Raw genomic sequence first — 19,734 nt, 5'->3', positions numbered from 1 at the left:
GGGGGAGAGGGGGGAGGGAGGGAGGTTTCGGTAATGGGCCACAATAATCAACCACATTGTATTTTGACAAAATTATATATATATATAATATATATATATATATATAAAATGATTATTCTGCAAACTAACAGTCTCCTGACTAACTCAGGCATAGATAATGCTCATTTTATATGAGTTCATACTTTTTCATTTTCTTTTCATTAAATTTGCAGTTTTGTTTTTTGAATCCTAATATATTTTCCTGTGTTACGCAATTTGGCTTAAATCTTTGGTTCAAAAAGTGGTAAGAATTCTATGACTGGGCATTGCTATTTGGAGAATCACTGGAGTAAAGCAAGTTTAAAATAGTTCCTTAACTAGACAGGCTTTCAAAAACAATCACGTTTTTGCCATGATAAGTAGCTACTGACCAGTGGCTATTACTACTTTTGGCCTTCTAGTTTCTAAAAGCATTCCTTAGGGATCACAACCACAGAATAGGGAATTCAAAGAATAGCAATGAGACATCAAACATCCCTATAGTATTAAAGACTTCCTGTGTTAAAAATAGCTTGTTTTCATAGTGACTTCAAAATGTCACTTGTCCTAGGATGCTTTTATTCCATATATGTTTCTAATGCTTACAAAATTTAAACTAAATAAATTATAGCATTTCTTTAATTACTTGAAATTACTTATATGAGACTGAAGAGCTTTTTAAAGTTTTATTACAAAAACTTCAAGAATTGATTTGTTTCATCAATTGCCCTATGGTCCTCAGGTTCATAAAGAGGTCTCCAATCAAATGTGATCTCTCCTGTGCAAATGAAAAACCATACCACAACTGGGTTTGAATCCAATAGATAAAATTAATGTGAGTGCTTAAACTGGCATTGCTAATCAACAGAATAATAATGAAACATTATAAAATATTGTCTGTAGGAAGATAATGATGTTAATAATAAGATATTTGTATTATTAAAGATATGTTAACATCAAGATATTCGTTATCTAAGATAAAATGCCCACTGAGTGTTCTTATATTTCCTTTAATAATACGTGGAGTTTTACAAACAATTGCACTATAAATTTATTCCTTTACACCTGAGGGACTCTCATCAGCATAAATAAAGTAAACATGGTTATATTCTTTCCCCAGTCTAATTTAGACAATGTTTAGGAATTCCCTATTAATTTCTGTTATCTGTGGATACATTTAGCATGTGACGAGATGTTTATAATTTGTAGCAAATATTAAGATAATTTTAATGGGTAACATTAGATAATTTACATAGTGATAACTAACCATAAATCATAATAAAGTATAACTTCTTTAATTTATCTCAAAATTCCAATGAGAAAGATTCCTAAAGTCAAAATCATAATATACACTCATTCATTCATTCACTCGTCCTGCAAATACTTGTTGAATACCTACTATGTGTTAGCCTAGTGTAAGCAAACAGTGGTACACAAGACTTAAATATCTACTCATATCTCATGGTCATATGTAAACTACTAATTATGGTAGTATTCCCAAAAGGTATCTAACATTTATAATTTTCTTTATCCATAATAATATAGCTTGGATGAATTCATGTATATCACTCAGTGAAATCTTTGTGCTATTATAAGCTCTGGTTCCATATTAGGGAATATTGTATCCTTGAATCAGCATTAACGGATATGCTGCATCATATTTTAAGGAATATGTGAAGAAGTAAAAGTATGATACCTCCTTTAAGTGAACCATATACAAAGCCAAGGTAAATAAAGCTAATAATAGTAGTGTTAAAAACACATTGAAAATTTATGTAACTTCATGTATGCATACATATATGTATATTCAAAAAATAAACGCACAACTGTTCTTTTAGATGTATCATACAAATATAAGAACTATGATCTATATATACTTAAATATTTTATCCATGTGAATACAATTCCAGAAGTGACTCTAACTACATGGATATTAATTTTAATATATTGGTTGAAAAAGGTATTATTTTAATTTCAATTAATAACTTGATAATGTTAAAACCAGTACAATGACAGGCAGGGAAAATCTACTATGATTTCTGTGTGTGATAGCTGCAATTATTTTTTTATTTGTTATTTCCCAATAACGAATCATCTCTTTTTAAATCATCTTTATCATTGCATTTCTGGAAATATCATACAAACCCAATTTAAAAATGGGCAAAGGAGATTAGATAGACAGAGACATATGTAACACAAAACAGAGGACAGCATAAAAAAATAACAATAGTAGTAGTAGTACTTGTAGTAACCACCACCACAATCATCACAAGCACCACCAAAACCAACTTTTATTCAGTATCTGCTTTGTATCCGGCACTAATTAAATCATTACATCACTTTATATGATAGGTTATTTTAACTACCATTTTAAAAATGAGATAACTAAGAAACAAAAAAACTGAATCATCTAACCAAGGTCATATAGCTAGTAATGAAAAGATGCTCAACCTTACCAGTAATCAGCAAAATGCAAATAAAAACCAAGGAAATACCATTTCACAGTCATCAAATTGAAAATAAAAAAGTCTCATAATACCAAGTACTGAAGGGGATATAGAGAAATAAGAATTTGATTATGCCAACAGTGGCAGTAAAAATTAGGCAACAATCTTAAAATAAGCATTTAACAATATCTAATAAATTTGAAGGTGTGCTTGCCATAAATATAACCCAACACTTCCACCTATAGGTCAAATGGTCAAGGAGACAGGATGTTCAGTGAAGCAATGTTCATGGCAGTAAAAAAATTAGAAACAACCCACATGCCCAGGGGTTATGGAATGGCTAGATTATGGTATGTTAATATAGTGGAATACCACACAGCATTTACAGTGACTGTACTACTGCTAAATATTTCAGTAAGGATGGATCCCAAATACAATGCTGAGTGAAAAAATAAAAGTTGAGGAAAATGGTACACACAGTATAATCTCATTCATTTAAATTTAAAATAAAACAGACTACTCTTGTGTATTGTTCATAGACGAGTATAAATGTAGCACAATTATAAAAACATGGACTAGCTACTCAGCAGATTAATGACAGTGGTTGCCTTAGGTGAGGGAAGTGACGCGGGAGGGGGACCTTGGAAACTTCCTTACCTCTGATGTTTTATTTCCTTAAAAGCAAAGATCTGCAGTAAATACAACTAAATGTAAACGTCTGTTCCTTCTGAGTGGCTGATACTATGGGCGTTTGCTATATTAGCCTTTGTAGTTTTCCATTTTTTTAAATATAAAAATAAAAATCATATGACTAAATTATATAAATATTCCCATCCATTTTTATAGTTTATAAACAGCCTTGGAAATCCTGAGGACCACATGTAGACAGGAATTACAAATAATATGAAAAAGAATAATAAAAAATGCAGGTAAAGATTAGTCAGTTCAGTAAGCAGCCACAATTTTGTGTTCACTTGTTTTGAGTCTGTTTTGTGAGGAATATTAAATACATTTGCATACTGATCCTTGAGAGGGAAAGCTGATGCGATATGCAGTAAGAGATTGCATTTGTATCTTACATGCTACATATTACAGCTGTGAAGCTTTCCCTTTCCATGTCACCTACAGCTGCACGCTAACTAAGGCATCCCACAGAAAGGTAGATTTCATTCTGACACCTGCATAGTACCCAAAGCAATAGAAATGGCATTATCAGGAGTGTTTCCGAAGTTCAGAACACATTAAACAAGACTAATGGTTCTAATGGTGGGAATCACACACACATACTTTGTAATGATTTCCTAATTAAGGAACAAATCTTACTGGTTGTAGTTTATACAAGAACCTCCCAAATCAGGAAGCACATGTTACTGCAAATTAACATCTGCATAACTAATATACTTGTACACCTGTTCATTAAGCCAATTACTGAACACTGCTAAATGTCACCAGAACCCTATGTTTAACAACGTGCATCGCTAATGTTGTATATTTTCAAATGGAACTCAATAGCTCAGCAGGTAATGTATACTTTAGGAGAGATAAAGTTGTCAGAGTTTTGGGGGAAGAATTTCCCTTGTTTGAAGTAGTCATTTAAATTCCAAAACTGAAATATATAGTTCTTAACTCAAACTAGTATTTGACAAATGAGGTTGTTGAAGTTCTTCCTGTTAACCTTTAACCTACGTGAAGTACCTTACTTAAGCTAGAGTCAGTGCGTTTAGTTTTCCCACCTGTTGTCTCTGGCTTTGTAAGAAGTTTTTCTGGCCAACCCAGGTACTCAGAAAACCACCTGTTATGTTAAATTTCACAACTCATGTCACAAGTCAATGAGTCCAGTGTGGGAAAGCAAAATATTTCAGCCCCAAAATGTATTTCTTTGACATATTTCAAGACGGTTAATTCAGAGAGACTGGAAAAAAGAAGATTAGCTAGAAGGCTATTTCTTTGTGGAAAGAAATTTACATCTGTAAATACAAACAGCCAGGCTCCCTCTGAGGCACCCCTCCTTTGTCTACTATCTATTCTTTCTGAGGGCAGCTATGAGACTGCCTGCAGTATTTTATTTGCGTACAAGATGTCTAAACTTTGTACCCCCACTGGAAATTGGGATATTACTATGTGATTCCCCTGTGCTTTGCCCCATTCCCAGCACATTAAATAATACAACTTGTTATACCTTTTCTTTATACTGATCTAAATTTGCCAGTGATTTTTATTAATGAACCTTTAGGGGTAAAGAAGTTTTCTTTCGGCCCTTACACCAGCAATAAGCCCCAAGAGCTAAATGTGTAGAGGAGTACTAAGAAAAGCATGACATAGGAATTATGATGCTAAAACCTAGTACCACTAGGCCGATAGGGTGTTTCTTGTTGAGAATACAGTTTGGACATTCATCAGACTCAGGCTTTTCTGATATAATGTGGTCCATCTCAGAGTGGTACAAATCCTGCACACAATTTAGTTTAACCAGTAGTTTAGTTAACCTTGCTGAGCAAGACTGAACAAAATAACACCCCAAAATACTTGTAGCCAGGATCTCAACTTGACAAAGTAGGATTTTTCAACCTCAGTTTCAAGTAAGGAAATCTGAGCATGTCTAGAAAGTCAGTGTTATAGATTCTACCAGGGATTGATTCAAATGAAACTGCTGGGAAACTACTTGTCCTAAAAGAAGCTACTTCAGTAGTTCCTTCTCATCTTCTGGATATCTCCACTTGATTGTCTAATAAGCTTCTTAAATTTAGTACACCCCAAACCAAACTCCTGATCATACTCCCAAGCCTCATCCCATAGTCTTCTCCTTTTCAACAAATGGCAATTCAGTCCTTGTAATTGTTCAAGCAAAAATAAATGTGGAGTCATCATTGACTCTGCACTCTCACAGGCCACATCCCATTCTTTAGCAAATCCAGTATTGGATCATGTCTCATCACCTCTACTTCTACCTAAGTGTTCCAAGCCACCATCACATGCAGCCTGGGTTATTGCAGTAGCCTCATAACCAGTCTCCATTCTGCTTTTGCCCTCTTCATTTTATCCTATCAATTAATTAATTAATGTTATGCCTCTGTTCAAAACCCTCCAATTGAAAGGGACCTTAGCCAGAAAAACAACTATCTTTGGGGTAACTAAGACCAAGCAGAACATTTCAGCCATTAACTCAGAACTGACAATCATCAATTCCTTGAGGTTAGCAGAGGAATTGAGAGACTGTCCAGAGATGAAATCACCTCCTCTTATGCTGATTTACTTTAGAGGTTGTGCGCCTACAATTAAGGACTGAAACTAAGCTTCTTGTTTTTCTTACCTCTCTGATCAGCTGCAAGCAAGAGGAGATAGAAGAGAGAGGCAAGACAACCTGGCCGGTTGTAAACTCCCCCTCTTACTTAAAGGAAAACTCCAACCACATTAATTAGAAATCCAAGTCAAGTATTTTTATGATGTTTGACTAAGGTAATTATCCTTGAGCTCTCCCTAGGAGATACAAGACTCCAACCTCGAGGTAACAACAAGGACTTGAAGCTGATCACAGGCTCTGTGACGCTGAAGTTTCCATTCCATCATGGGACCCTGACATTTGACTCAGACCATCTGCTGCTCCCAGATCCCCCACCCCCACCCCCCACCTTTTCCTTCAGAACAAAGATCCTTACCTCATCTTCCTGCCTCTACCCCTTTATAAACCCCAGAACAGGCATCAGAAGTTGGGATGATTTTAGCCTGGTCATCCCCTATATGCCACTTATCTGAATAAACCTTCTAATACTTGCACCAACTTCTGGACTTTTGAGTCATTTGTTTAATGTGGGAGGGCAAGCAGAGCCTGGTCTGGCAGTAACACAACGGCTTCCTGTTTTATTCAGAGTAAAAGCCAAAGTCTCCATAACAGCCGAGAGTGTCCTGCTTTATTTCACGCCCCTTCCGTAGCTATTCTGACCTCCTTTGCTAACACTTTCCTCTTATTCACTTTACTCCAGCCATGCTAGCTTCCTCTCTATTTTTCAAATACACCAGACCAACTTCCCACAGCAGAGCCTTTGCGCTTGATGTTCTGTCATCCTCAGATTGTCCCTTACTTCTTTAAGATCTTTGTTCAATGTCACTCTCTCTCAAAGACCTTTCCTGATGATGTGGTTCAAAATTGCAACTCCTCTCTCTTGGCACTCCTTTTTCTCTTTGCCTGCTTCATTTTTCTCCACAGCAATTGTCACCATCTGTCATAATACATGTCTTGCTTATTTGTTTATTGTCTGTATCTTCCACTATATTGAAAGTTCTGTTCACTGTTACATACTAGCATCTAGAATCATAACTGGAAAAGAATAGGCACTCCAATTATTTTGGGATATATCTTACATATATATTCTCACTGGTGCAAAATGATTTATGTATAAGGTTGTATATTCCAGTATTGTTAATAGCAAGAGATTATAAATGTCCATCTATCGAAGACATTTAAAACACTATTGTATACTGGGCATTGTTTACAATAGCAAAGCATTTGAAGTACCCCAAAAGCTCAATAGAAGACTGTATAATTCAACTATGATACATCCACACAATGGACTACTCTACTGCTATATCAAGTGATCAAGGAAGCTCTTTATAAAATAATATGGAATAATCTTTAATAAATAGTTAAATAAAATAAACAAGGTATACAAGACTGTATTATATGCTACCATTTATGGAAAAAAAGAGGGAAGAATATATGTATTTACTAGTATATACATAAACTGTTTCTGAGAGGATACACATGAAGTTAATTATATTAGTTACTTCTAGAGATTAAACTGAGTAGTTGATTACAAATATCATGGAGTACAGAGTTGAATATCAATACCTGGGTGTAATATGTGATGCTCGAATCAGGTGGCTTGGAACACCTTGGTAGATGTAGAGGTGATGAGAAATGATCCAATGCTGGATAATTAGTATATTCAACATTATACAATGTAATTGTTTTTCTGTGGCCCTTGACCAATTTTGAACCATGTAAATATATTATCTACTCAAAAATGAAGAGAAACACAAAAAAGCACAAAAGGATTACATCACTAAAACATCTGTAATATATGAGTGCACAGTGCAGAAATGCTCTGTGGTACAAGTTGGGGAAAATGTACTTTGCCCACTTGAGGTTGTATCACAGAGACATAGTCCAGGCTTCCAATTAACATCGAAAATAGGGCAGAGGAAGAGCAAAATGACACACATGAAATGGTGGCCTAGATCTAGAAGCCTAAAGGAATATTGGAATATATGAGAGAAATTCAAATAAGCAAAATTTTAACAAATAATTACATGTTACGAGTGGTGGGAGGCTTAAAGATGCACTGCTTTCAATAAGGCTAATGAATTCCACCTCTCTCACAATTGTATTATGTTTGATACCCATATCTCTTTTTAACTTTATTTTGAATTGACAAATAATTGTATATAGATGAGCTACAATGTGGTATTTTGATATATATATATATGTATATATACACACACACACATATTGTGGAATGATTAAATCAAGCTAATTAACATGTCACCTCACCTAGTTATTTTTTTGTGACAAGAATGTTGAAATCCACTCACTCTTTTAGCAACTTTGAAATATACAACACATTATTATTAACTATAGTCATCATTTGCTATAATAGCTCACTAAAACTTATTTCTCCTAACTGAAACTTTGTATCCTTTGATCAACATCTCCCCTTTCCCCATCCTTCCCTCCCCCATCTCTGGTAACCACCATTCTACTCTACTTCTATGAGTTCAACTTTTTTAGATTCCACATATGAGTGAGATCATGCAGTATATGTCTTTCTGTGCCTGGCACTCTCATGTTCATTGCAGCGTTATTCACAACAGCCAAGACATGAAAACAACTTAACTTTCCATCAACAGATGAATGGATTGTTAAAATGAAATTCTATTCAGCCTTATAAAAGAACAAAATTCTGTCATTTGCAACAACATGAATGGACCTGGAGGATGTTATACTAACTGATATCCATACTTTTTATCACTGGTATCAACATATTCGTTTGCCTATTCACTACTTACGATTTATAAAACAAAGTCAAATTGTGATAAAAATATTAAAATAACTGCACAAATATTTCCTGTACACACAAAAATAGCAATTCTACAAAAACAGGATTATTGGTAGGTGCACAGCACAATCATGTCTATAAAAATGCCTGAATTCATGGTATAAAGGGCAACTTAAGAGTTTCAATGAGTTATAATGCCTGCAAAGAATACTTTGAAAGTTAAATATACAAAAGTCTATATTACCTAGACATTATATATGCAAGTAAGCCTCCCCTGGAGAACTCCTAAACCAGTTGAGGCGAATTGGAGAAGACTATAGTTCCTACAATTGAAGACAAAGGCCAGCTCAGGTTTATCTCTTGTGCAATAGTTTCCTTGGTTTTATTTCTATCCGAAGACTCATATAATCTGGGAAAATACTAGTTTTTCATATTAAGAGTATACATACAACTACCATCAGGAATTGCATTGGATTCTTTTTCCTAGCAACTGCACTGTATTAATTTGCTAGGGCTGCCACAAAAAAATACCAAAGACTGCGTGGGTTAAACACCAGAAGTTTATTTCTCACAGTTCTGGAGGTAGGAAGTCCAAGATCAAGGTGCCACGAAGGTAGGTTTCATTTTGAGGTCTCTTCTCTTAGCTTGTACACAGCTTCCATCTTACTGCATGCTCATATGGCCTTTCTTCAGTGTGTGAGCATGGAGAGAGAGAGTGAACTCTCTGGTGTCTCATAAGGACAAAAATCCTATCAGACCAGGGCCCTACCCTTATGACCTCATTTAACCTTACTTACTCCTTTAAAGGCTCTATCTCCAAGTATGGCCACACTATAAGTTAGGTCTTCAGCATATGAATTATGGAGGGACACAAATATTCAGTCCATAACAGTATTATTATTCCTATTTTACAAATAAGGAAACTGAGATCTCCAGAGACATGTGAAAGATTGCAGAAAAAAATTAAATGTCAGAGGTGGGATTTAATCTCAGGCTTTCTAGCTCCAAAGACTGTACTCTTACTACTATGCACCACCATTCTCCATAGATTTTGAAGGAAACTCACAGTTGCCTCCCACATATTAATTACGAAGTAATTTGAGATCAAAAGATTCAATGGAGATACTGAACAAATCCCATGGTTTAATATTCCTCATAAAGTTCTTCCTTCCAACCAAAGTGTTTGCTGTGCTAGCCTGAATACTAAATCAAAGCAGTAGTTTCTTTTCTCTGGACATGGCTTTGTATCTTTGCTTGCCTTGCCCAAACTCAAAATTCTGAGTGAGTTTGGTGGTCTGTGGTCCCTGCAGGAGGTCCTGGGTGTTATTTACTCTTTTATTGATTGCAGGGGAAGATGAAGACTAGAGAAGAGAGATGGAGCAATGGCTTGGTGGTCATGCCCACCTAGTTCAGCCTTGTGAACTTATTTTTGTGTAACTTACGAACAAAGAACTAGACTGAGAGGACTGGATATTATGTCACAGATCCAAGGCCTCACAGGAATCACCAGACGAAAAATGGCTGAATGAAACCACTGGATGAATAAATGGTTGTGCAGAGTGAAGCGGTATGCTCACAGACAGTAGAGGCATGATGAGGAAGCTCAAGCCAAAGAACATTAGGTGACTAGTTTCTGATCATCTCCACCCCTACCAACTCCCAGAATCAGCCAGGAGAGCAGTTGAAGCAAATTCTAGAAATTGTGTAAGTGGGTTTAAGGACTATGAAAACATGAGTATTTATGAGAAAGCATTTATCAGTTTTGAAGTATGGAAAATTTATATTACTTACACCATGTGTGTAATGACAGTTGCTTTACAGGGGTGTTGTGAGAAATAAAGGAAACACACATGGAAAAGTTCCAGTAACATATTATAAAGGTAAACAAACTTTTTCAGTATATGGCTTGATAATAAATATTTTAGGCTTTTCAGGTCATACAGTCTCTGTTGCAACTACTCAACTCTGCCGTTGTAGTGAGAAGGCAGCCATAAACGAGTTAATGAATGAGCATGGCAGTGTTCCAATAACACCTTGTTTACAAAAATAGGTAGCCAGCTGATTTGGCCTGCAGGCTATAGTTTGCCAACCCCTGGCATAGTAGCTGCTTAATAAGTGCCTGGTCCCTTATGCCCTTCCTGTTGCAACTGAGGTCAATTTATTCTTGTTTCCACCTTTGAAAATGTGAGTAAATGTTCAACACTTCCCTTGCAAAGTAGCATCTAGAAGTGCCTTGCTAAAATTGTTGACTGATAATTCTGCTTTTCAAATAGTGTTCACATAATGAAACACATTTATACTCATGTTTTGTAAACATCTCAGTCCTACAGGGATCAAGGATTTGATCTGAAACTGTAACTGTCCTTTATCTCACTCCCCATATATTTTCATATGATTTTATCATATGTCTACATGTAAAATAACCATAAAAGCAAATAAGCTTTAGGAAAATTATAAAATTAGTTAAATTTCATAATTTTTACCATCCCATCATTATTAGGGTTAAACGAGAACTCATGAGGAGCTATAATATTTGGTACTGCTTCATTTGGGATATACCAGTTTGTGATAATGAAAAACTGAGTTCCATAAAAAATACACATACATCAGAACTTTGAATTTCATATAAAACAATTCTCTTACTTTATGCACATAAAAATATTATGAGTATCTCAATTCGCTAGCTGAGCTCGATAGGAAACAACCAGTGTTACATTGTCTCTGTTTTCCCCATTCGGATTCCAATTGGTTTCAATTTTATCTTTCAGCAGTAATTTTCTTTAGTTCAGAAACCACATCAGTGTATTCTGTTGAAGATGATCGAAGTATTAGAAAAAATTTTGGAAGGGGAAGAGAGGGAGTACTTAAATTTTTCACTTCTCTCTGTTTTAAGTCAAGTTTAGTCTGTTGGTGACTTTCTATTTGAAAACAGCAAAATAATATTTGAGACTACTTTGGAAATTAAAAAGACATGATAAGAATAAAATTCAAATAAGTTTTAAGTTCTCCTATTCTTAGGACAAACAGACACATGACCCTCTTCCTTCTCAGTCTGTCACACTCTCTGTTACATTGTCAAGCTCCCTGGAAGAATGCCTCACACCATCTCTCTGTCCTTCCCTCCTGTTCTCTCACCTAACTGTAATCTGAATCCTAACACATCCTTACCTCCTGCATCAGAATTTCAGAATCTCCATAGGTAGAGCCTCAGAAATTATGTCTTAAAAACTCCCCAGGTATATTAGCAAAGCTGGGAACAACTTTAGCACATAGCACAACACTCTGTAATAGCTCAATAAATATTCCTCCAAATAAAAACTCCAAAATACTATCAACAGTAACCCATGGAAGCCCTCTTTGTAATTTCTTCTAAATCTCAGACTCTAATACTGAAGGCAATATTTTGTCAACTGTTGGGCTCACAGTAGTGACAAATAATATTTTAAGAGAAAGCAAAGGATCCTCAAGGTATACCCTTTATATTTAAATCAATTATGAAGTAGATATATTTTTGAAAACAAGGGTCTTCTGTATATTCATATAATGTATCACTCTGTTGGGTAAAAGATTTTAGAATACATAAAAGTGCATTTTATGTATTAATTACAACTATAATACATAATAAATACTAAAATGAATATCAAATACCATTGCCTTTCTTCCCTTTTATAGGTGCAGTTGTCACAAAAATAGAGGGAAAAAAAAAACAATAAGCTTTAGCTATTGAAAAGGAAAGCAAAAAGTAGTTGAAAAATAGATTTATTTTTGCCTGCTGTACACATGCTCCTATTTTGCCAGGTTGCTGAAAACAACCAGGGCAGGCAAGGACTTGGAATATGCAAAATAGAAAGAGAAAAATATTTTATTCAATAAAAACTAGTGTCTTCAAAAAAGTTAAAATTCAGTCTAAACAAAATCTAGAGTTGAGCTAGCCAAAATGCTAAGCAAGCACACTGTAGAGCTCAGTTTCATTGACTTTGCACACCATGTAGTCAATTTTTTTTTTTTTAAATTTAGAAGAATCAGATTTTATTTCGTGAATTCGCCTACATGGTTGAAAACATTCACAAAGGACTTGATCATTCATGCTCATACACACAGAAAAAGTTTGCTGAACAGAAAATGCTCCTTTGCCCATCCAGCCTGCTGTCAGAGACGGTGAAATGCTTGTGTAGTCTACTGTGGGGCTTTAGTCCTCATGAATGTTGAATAGTTTGGCTACTTCACTGAGACCTTCATGTTGTTCACTGTTCTTAATGATCTTCCTTGCTACTGGCATTCAGTTAAAGATATTCCATATCACAATCCCTACCACCACTTTGTCCCTGAGCTAAAAGATGACACATTTGCTGTAGTCCTTCCCTTGGACAGAGCCTTGGGACTGCAAGGGTGCTCACAGGGATAAGTATTTCTGAGGCCTCAGACTCTGTCTCACTCTCTGATCAGATACCAGTCCCTGACTGCTCTGTGGCCGATTTGGGGTTGTCTTGTGCAGCTGCTTTACAAAAAACACCAACTGTGGGCAAACTACTGTCCACAAGACCAATAGCTTCATAGCCAACGTCGGGGCCCAGATGACTCCAGAACACTGACTGATGCCAGTATGGCTTAGCAGCTCATCATATTTTCTCCAGCCAATCTTCTGTTCACAACAGCATGATCACGGTGCTCTATCCACCTCCTACCCAACTTTATATCCTAGAAGCATGCAGCATCTCCTGCCACCCAGATGTTAGAGCGTGCTTGTAGCTCTGCATTTACCCAGAAGCCCCCCAAATCTGAGTCTATTTCCAGTCCACCAGTCTTGGCCAACTCAATACTGGGCTCCAGGCCCATAGCTGCTACTATGTGGTCAGTTTCTACTTTCCTGCTGCTTGTCAGCTTGATGAATAACTTGCCACTGCTGACTCCAACTGATTGAACAATAGTATTGGGCATCACTTAAACCTCGTTTTGTCTGACTTTTTCAATGGTCCAGTTGCTGAGGTGTTCAGGGAAGATCTTTCCCATATTTATGCTTTCAGGGAAGACTTGAATCACTTCTGTGCCCAAAGCATGAGCCTTTCTGCCAAGAGCACAGGTCAGTTCACTAGCAAGGAAGCTCCCATCGATAATCATAATCACCTTGACTTCACGTGAAATCTTCTCCAAGGCTCTAAAATCTCCAATCTTTCTGAAAAGTGTTGTTCTGCACTTCATCTTTGCTTCAGCCCTATCAATAGCAGACAGATTTCTTGGACTGCCTCTCTCATCTAGCTGAACTACCTTCTTTCCAGTGAGGATAGCCACATCACCATTCTCAATGTGAGGCAGGTCCTGAGCAGAGACATAGAAAGAAGGTGGATAGAACTATATGTTTCTCTCTCTTCCATTCCACTGTCTGAATCACAATGTCTTTGTGACATTTGGATCATCTGAAAACCACAGTTCTTTTGAAAGAGGAGGTTGCATGTATGGCAGCTCAGGATCTTCAGACACAATCAGTACCCTGGCCCCAGGATCTCAAGTGTGGATGCATCTGGCTGCACCGAACGCAGCAGTGCCTCCACTGATTAGCAGGGAAGGAACATGACTTGGTGCCCTGACTTGAGGAACTGGCTCTCCTAACGGAGCAGATGATGCGGCCCTTTTCTGTTTCTCTTCTGGTGCCAGCCATAACCCTGACATCCATTCATTATACCTTTTTTGGTCATCTTTTATAGTCTTGTAGTCATATGCACCAGCTCCTATTGTTGATAAGCCCACCATAAGGACTAACAAAGAATTACCTTTTTTGCCCCTTGATGCACCAGAGCTAGCTATTTGTCTCATCATCTGTAGTTCTAGAGGAACATGCCATTGCTGGAACAAGTTGCCTGGAGCCGGTTCCTCTGCCTCAGGCTTTGGACCCACGCTGTCTGCCCTAGGGCTGCAGCTTCTGCTTTAAAGAACCCACTGCAAGGCCTCCACACTGGAATGTTTAGGGAACTGCTACTCCGGACCTCCTCCACCCTCCCTCCATCCCTTTCTTTCCACGCACCAACTGGTGGGTCAAACACCGTGGGCGCGGGCCTGCTCCCTTCTCCCTTCACAAGCACTCTACCATGTAGTCATTTTAAAGCCTGTGTACCTTAGACCAACAGATCTCAAGAATCAAATTTAGTAAAAGTGCATATTCCTAAATACAATACTCTGTTTTATGTCAAAGTCAATTTCAGTTATGTTCCTACCTAGTAGCATGTTGATAGCATCTATAAACAATGAGAATAATGATAACCTGAGTTCAACATGGAAGCTATTAATCAAAGTCAATGGAGTCAACCTGTATGAAACCTGGTGAACTAGGTTTAACACTGAGTCATTGATAAGCACAACTCTGTGTGTGTGTGTGTGTGTGTGTGTGTGTGTGTGTGTGTGTGTGTGTGTGTGTGTGTGTGTCATTAAATATATTATGGTTAGGTGGCTTCAATTTAACAATAAGCTTCCCTGAGGTACTTTATTCTACTGAATTTCAGAAACAGTTCGGATGATAAGCTTTTAAGAACCTAAAAAAATGAGCATTCTTGGATGAGGGCCCAGCTATGAGAAACTGTCTCCTCACAGTGAGAACTATCTTTTAATAATACTATATTCAGTGCTGTAGAATTACTGCAAAAGATATAATACAGAACAAGAACATAAGCCTAGTCACTTATGGCAAAATAATTTGTAATTACCTACTGTGCACTTTTTATTAATATTTGAGGCCAAGAGTTAGATAATAGAAAGTCCTGTACTGTTTATAAACACATATATAAGATGAAAACAATGTTTAAGATTAAACACTAAATAATAGGGCAAAGCAAAACTCATATACTCTATTCTCAATGTATGGCCCCAAAATTCTTACTAGTTTTCTGAAATCTGTAGAATGCAGATAGAGCTATTACCATATGAAGTAAAACATGTTTCATAAAGATTAGAATGAAGCCTGCATTGTGTTAAAAAAACAAAATCAGAAATCCCTCTAATTGAAGGTTTTACTTTAAACTTAAGAAAGGTAAAAGAGAAAAGCCCAGGTAAGAAGCAGCTGCTAATAGTTACAGACAGCAAATAAATTTGACTGGATCAGGACAGCAACCTGCTGACTCTCTTTCCTAGCAAACTATTTCAAACCTGCTGTGCTCGCCATTAGGCTGGCCTTTACTTCACCCCAGCTACTTCAGTCCTATCACTGTGGGGGATCATTGTTGCTTCCCTCATGGCTGCCACCAAAGTGTGCCTCTGCTTTTAGCCTAGAATGCTTTGAATCTGAACTTAAGCATTGGTTATAACTACAGAGAGGGAGCAGGAAGTCAATACATAAAATTTGGAACAGAAGAGTCATAAAGAAATACAATTAAATTAAAATCTTCAAATTGGCTAATAAGAAATGATAGATTCCTATTTCTTACTGGAAAATTGTACTAAAATATCAGTTATAAAACATGAACTCCAAAGTTGAGTGTGACAATATATCTAGCATTCTGCTTAGATCTCACAGAACTAAATCTGATAAGACATTTAAAATGGCAGAGATTACATGTGATATCGGGTGCACTATTTAAAGAAAACTGAGGCATGTAAGATGCAATAGTTTTAAGTGAACACAAAAAATGAAATGGTTATACTTATTTAAAATCATCCTCGAAGTCCTACCTCCAAAATATACACGTTTAATATATTATGGGTATGACATGAGTTGTGCACACTGTTATTATTCTGTATGTCTATTCTAAATGAAAAGATTACAGATTCTAATTTTAAGTGATTTTTGCCTATTGGCTACCTAGAACAAGTACAGCTAAAGATAAAAAAGTATGACAGGATTCCTGAACAGCTGCAAAATACTTTGAGCTCACCTCCCTTCACATCTTTGCTATCAAACCTTTATCTATCCATTAAGATCCAAAGTGCAACTTTCTCTATGAAACCTTCCCTAATTACCACTACATTCTTCACCTACCTACAGCACTGATAAATAAGGTTTTCCTACTTAATTAATGTTCATGTGTGCATCTTATCGCCTTACCTAAGTTACAAACTCATAGGGAAGAGAACATGCTTGGTACAACTTTATCTACCAATCCTACCTCCCATAGTATCTGGAAAATGATACTCAGAAAATATTACGTGAGTAAAATATGTGAAATATTAGAGAGGAAAAATGATGAGGGTGCCAGAAGATAAACGTGAACTTGATCTTCTGTCTTTAAGATGTAACTAAAGCCTAAGCAGTAAGGATGCTGGTAGACTTGGCGTAAGAGAAGAAAGAACAGCCAATTAAGAGGTCAAAACCAATAATCAAAAAGGTGTGAGAACAGGGAGTGCACTGTTCCAAAAGATTCAATAAGAGAAAGTCATCAACAGAGTCGAAAGTAGTAGGAAGGTCACGCATAGTCTAAATCCTGAAAAAAAAAAGACCAGAGGAAAATAGGACATTTTCAGACCCTATGAGCAATTTCAGAAGAACAATGACTACAACAGCCCAATTACAGGAAGCAAGAAAGAAGTGAATGGAAACAGTGAGTAGAGACCACTCACTTGAGAAGTTTGGTAGGAAAAATAACTATATCCATAGAGTGAAGGAGAAAGAAACAAAGTAACTGAATCCCAGCTTTGTATAAGTTAGCCTATTATAAGAAGGCACCTGATTGTCAAATTCAAGAACAGCTCTTATGCCCAAAATGATTTCAGAACAAACCCAGCATACAATGATTTACTGGACAAGATCAATAGAAACTGTGCAAAAGAGATTAGACTGTTCAGTGATCCATGCTGCATCAATATATATAATGGAATGAGACAAGGTGATACAACGGCCCAAAGCTTCCTGGAATTGCTCTTTAACAAAATCAACCAGGAAAATAAAGTCCACATAGACAGTAAGCAAGTACCACGCCCTCCTTTTACTGATGGCAAAATAGCATTTCCTATTGCCATAAGAAGAGAAAAATAGCATGTAGCAGTACCAACAGAATGAGGCTGGAAGTTATTGTTTAGAGAACCAAATGTTTACACAACAAACACAGCCAACAAGGCCCTGTCAACATTTTCAGCAAAGAAATATGACAACTCCATCTATTTGCATCAACAAATGAGCAAAACTGGTATGTTCAATGGGACATGCCACAGAAACAGCAGCCTATGCCATTTTTATTGGCATACTAAAAGTTACTGGACAACAAACTGCTAATGAAGATTAGAACACTACCTAATTCTGTCATACCGGGGCTAAACTAAAATATGAAGTATTTATCTACAACATTAACTGAAGGTAATAAATTGGCTATAACCCAATTACCTATGGTGTCCTAAATATATGGTATCTGACAATATGCAGACCTAACGGTAGTTATTAAAGCTTCACCCCACACCAAGTATAGATGGAATGGCTAGGTGGCCTGCCAATACAACAGGTGGATTTCTCAACTTACTGACTGCATATGTAGTCTTATTAGGAGAAAATATTCTAATGAGAGGATAAAATTTGCTGGATACATTTAGTAAAAAAGCATGCTGCTTCAAACAGTTTCAACCCAACACAATTAAAGAAATAGTTAAGTTCCTACTAGGCAGCAAGGTGTTACCTTAGGAAGTGCAAGAGTTCCAGGAAACAGTCCCTGCCTTAAGAAAGTTATAGTATCCAACATGACTGCCAAATCTAAATTTCAATTAAAGTTTTGTTTTAAGTTTTACTTAAAAGGCAATTGCCTACATTCTCCCATTTCTCTGTATGCCACGCATGACATAATTCAGTAATAGTATCCCCCAAAAGCAAACATTTAATTTCCTTTCTAACATTAGTTATTATTAATGATGTTGATTATTATATTATCTCCTATTTAATAAATGTCTTAGATTACATATCTCCATAATAACACTTCAAAGTAAGGATCCCACTTTTACTATACAAAAATTTAGGCTCAGACCGTGAAGTGACTTCATCCAGTTAATGACTAATACATCTGGGATTCAAACCCAGGTCAGCATAGCTTCCAATCCATATTCATTCCACTACAACAAACTGCCTCCCTTAGTACATTTGCCTATCATTTCATTAAGTGAACTAGCATATGTAAAACACAGAGTAACTGGTACTTAATAGGCACCTTTATAAATGCCAATTCCCATTCGATGGCCCCCAACTACAAATACTGCACTACATGCAGTGTAATAGTGAGCTATACAAAGAAATTGGGTTCTGTAAAATTACAGGTAAGCATATCAGACTTAGCAAATTCCATTACGAAAGATGATAAAGGAAAAATTTGATCTAACAAAAAGAACGGAAATGAATCAGTGAGTATATCCACTGATATATTCGACTGTGACTCAAGCATGATGCAATGACTCAACGGTTTCCCAAAGGCAAAGATGATTACTTGCTGGCAGTTTTCTGGTCTAGCCTTTCAATGCACATGGTCATTATCAATTTTAAAATAAAGAATCTCAGTTTGAATTTTGCTTAAGTAATTCCAGTAATTTATAATCCGAAGTAAAAATGCTCATTCAAAAGATAATATAAAACCTAGCTTTCTACACAAAGTGGAATGAAATTTCCCTGGCATAAAGTACCTTTGGGAATGAGTTACCTCTTGGCAAAATAATGAGTATCAAAATAATAACAAAAAGCCTGTCAAATACAATAAGAGAGAAGATGCTGCATTTTCAGCAGTTATTAAATGCTGGAGTTTACCACCACATAAAGGCTCTTACAGCTACATCCTCACTACGTGGCCACGTTAAAACCTTTTAAAGCATGTAATCAATGAAACTGAAATGCATAAACACACATAATGAAAAAAAAAATACTTTAAGCTGATCACTAGAAAAATAAGAGCACCATTCTCTTAGATGAAAAAATGAATCAAGAAGTATTTACTCTTTGTTCTCTTAACTCCTTCCTAGAAATTGTCCTAGTGGTTTAAGACCTGAAAATTATGTAACACCAGATAGCAGTGATCTTGCTATCTTTCAAGTCTATGTTAATATATGCATGTTACATATATATCCACATATAGCTATGCATCCATACAGGAAAATACTGAATTAATTAAATTACCAACACAGTTTGTTCTTGTAACTTTCTCCTCAATGACTTCAAAGACAAGACGTCCCTGATAAACAATCCTATGCTTCTGACTCGTCTTTTAGTTTTCCATATTGTATTCTCTTCTTCTATCTACTCCTTAAATACAAGTGACCCCAAAGATCCC

General features: G+C 36.3%; 1 protein-coding gene and 1 pseudogene across 1 annotated transcript in view; both read right to left on the bottom strand.

Annotated features, from left to right (window-relative positions):
- The window catches only part of DIAPH2 (diaphanous-related formin 2), a gene marked incomplete at its 5' end in the record, with an annotated part of 376,543 nt that overhangs the window by 204,273 nt on the left and 152,536 nt on the right, over nucleotides 1-19,734 (bottom strand). The window lies entirely within an intron of this gene.
- Nucleotides 12,708-18,168, bottom strand: LOC103594340 (annotated as a pseudogene).

The sequence above is a fragment of the Galeopterus variegatus genome, unplaced genomic scaffold (genome assembly GCF_000696425.1).
Source record: "Galeopterus variegatus unplaced genomic scaffold, G_variegatus-3.0.2 Scaffold1536, whole genome shotgun sequence".
Lineage (NCBI taxonomy): Eukaryota > Metazoa > Chordata > Mammalia > Dermoptera > Cynocephalidae > Galeopterus > Galeopterus variegatus.
This window is presented reverse-complemented; position numbering and strand designations above follow the sequence as displayed.